General features: G+C 48.4%; 1 pseudogene; it reads right to left on the minus strand.

Annotated features, from left to right (window-relative positions):
* Positions 1-1,208: 1,208 nt before the first annotated feature.
* Positions 1,209-2,268, minus strand: LOC124993552 (refilin-B-like; annotated as a pseudogene).
* Positions 2,269-2,613: the final 345 nt, after the last annotated feature.

A 2,613-nucleotide genomic window follows, 5' to 3' on the forward strand; every position in this document is an offset into this window, starting at 1 on the left:
TATCAAGTATGCAAGGACATTGCCAGAGACTGTGATGGCAAGCAAACTGCAGGGAGCAGACAGAAACCACTGCCCCCAAACTGGGCCATCCGTCCACCTGACCTTCTGAAACAGGAAAGAATGCAGTGAAGTGGATATACTTTTTAAAGCAGCTCTTATTTTGGTTTGGGATCTTTCCATATCATGAAAAGATCTAGAGGGTTTCAGAAGTTTTGGTTAACAGGAAATACAAATGGAAGTGGAAATAAAGAATGAATGGAACTCAACTCTCCACAGATTGAACACATATGGGTGTCTCAGTCTACTCAAACAGCTCCACAATGGGCTGGAGTTGTGGCTCAGTGGTAGAGAGCTTGCCTGGCATGTGTGAGGCCCGGGTTTGATTCTCAGCACCACATGTAAATAAATAAAATAAAAGATCCATTGATAACTAAAGAATATTTAAAAACAAAAAACAGCTCCACTTTTGGAGCAGGGAAGACACCTGTAGCTGAAAGTTCTTAAAATTCACTTTTTCTATCCCAGGGACTTTTCCAAGCTTTTTCAAACACACTGACTGGAGGAAGAGTTGTCCTCCTCTCTTCCCTGGTTCAAACTGTTGCGATCATTCTTTTGCTCTGGTTATCTTTTTATTTTCTTTTCAAATCAAGACTTTGGAGAAACTCTGGAAATATACTCCTTTTAAAGCAGTAAACCAGGAAATATGCTCCTTTTAAAGATAATTTGGAAATTAAAAAACCAAACCAGTATCTCAACAATTGCAAGATGCAGTGATTTTCTTCTTCTTCTTCTTCTTCTTCTTCTTCTTCTTCTTCTTCTTCTCTTTCTTCTTTCTTCTTCTTCTTCTTCTTCTTCTTCTTCTCCTTCTCCCTCTCCTTCTCCCCCTCCCCCCCTCCTCCTCTTCCTCCCCCTCCCCCTCCCCCTCCTCCTCCTCTTCTCCTTCTCCTTCTCCTCCTCCTCCTCCTCCTCCTCCTCCTCCTCCTTCTCCTCCTCCTCTTCCTCCCCCTCCCCCTCCCCCCCCCCTCCTCCTCCTCTTCTTCTTCTTCTTCTTTCTTCTTCTTCTTCTTCCCCAGGCTGGGCTGAGAGGTATCCTTAGGTCAGACTCTGGGGCAGGAATGATACAGGAAGGAAACATGCCCAACTGGCCCAGGTGCTCTGGGGACCAAGGCAGTGGAAGAGCTGGCTCAACCCCAAGCCTCCTGCTCGGGTCAGCACTCATCCGAGAGGAAAGCGCTGCCCAGGAACTCTGTGGCCTCGAGCTCCACGCTGGACAGGAACCTCCTCAGCTTCTTGTGGCAGTTGTAATCCAGGGTGGTGGTGTAGACGGTCTTGGGGTACTTGGGGTAGAGGATGGTGGTGCTGAGGAAGGGTGTGGGCTTGTGGCGGGGCGCAAAGCGCACCTCAGCCTGGTAGTTGCGTCATGTGCAATTGGGGATGCAGGTGACTGGTGTCAGGAGGCCACTGCCAGCTCCAGTGGCAGCTGAACGTCATCAATGAAGTATTACTCCTGGTGGTACTTGACGGAGGAAGTGTACCTCACTTCCGTTGGTGGTAAGGGGTCAAACTCCACTCCTTTGCCAAAGGACAGGGGGCACAGCCTTAAGGAGCAGCTGCCAGCCAGGGCTTTGGGGAGAGAAGCTGGGTTCCGGGGGCCGCTGGGGTCACCACGGCATCGGGCTCCAGCGTCCGGGGGGCCGGGGGGCTCTCCTCACCCCCAGAGGCTGGGGCTGGGGCTGGGGCTGGGGCAGCCCCGAGTCTGGGACGCCGTCGCCCTTTTTCTTCATGTCCACGAGCTCCGGCATATCCTGCAGGCTCAGCCAACCTACCGTGGCTGGGCGCGTGGAGGGCGCGGGAGCACCCGGCGCGGGGGTCGCGGAGGCTGCTGAGCCGAGAGGGGCTCACGCGCCGCGTCCGACCCGCCAGAAACTCCTTTTAATTGCTGGTGGGAATGCAAAATTGTACAGCTGTTTCGGAAGACAGTTTGGCAGTTGCTTAGAAAACTAAACCTACCCTCGTGAAAATAGAAGGTATGTCAGTGGAGAAAGGGGTTAAAGTAGGGAGGGAGGAGAGACAGGAAAAGGGAGGAATGGTGAAATAAAATTGGTCAAATTATGCTATGTACATATACGAATATACCGCAGTGAATTTCATCTTCACGCGTATCTGTCAAGAACCAATTTAAAAAAACTATATATAAAAAAAAAAAGCCCTCAAAAAAAAAAAAAGACGTAACAATCTAAACCTACTCTTACCATAGGATCCAGCCATCATGGTCCTTGGCATCTACATGAAGGAACTGAAAACTTATCTCCCCATAAAAACCTGAACCTGGATAATTATAGCAGTTTTATTGATAATTGCCCCAAACTGGAAGCAACCAAGATGTCCTTCAGGATGCGAGTGGTTAATATACCATAATACATTCAAAAGTGAGAAGTTATGCAGTGTTTAAAAAATGAACTATCAAGCCATGATAAGGCGTGGAAGAAAGTTAAATGTGTCTTACTTATTGAAAGAAACCAATGTGAAAAGGCTACATACTGTATGATTCCAAATATATGACATTCTGGAATCTAAGGAGACAGTAAAGGTATCAGGGTTGCCAGGGTGTGT

Source organism: Sciurus carolinensis, chromosome 9, assembly GCF_902686445.1.
Source record: "Sciurus carolinensis chromosome 9, mSciCar1.2, whole genome shotgun sequence".
Lineage (NCBI taxonomy): Eukaryota > Metazoa > Chordata > Mammalia > Rodentia > Sciuridae > Sciurus > Sciurus carolinensis.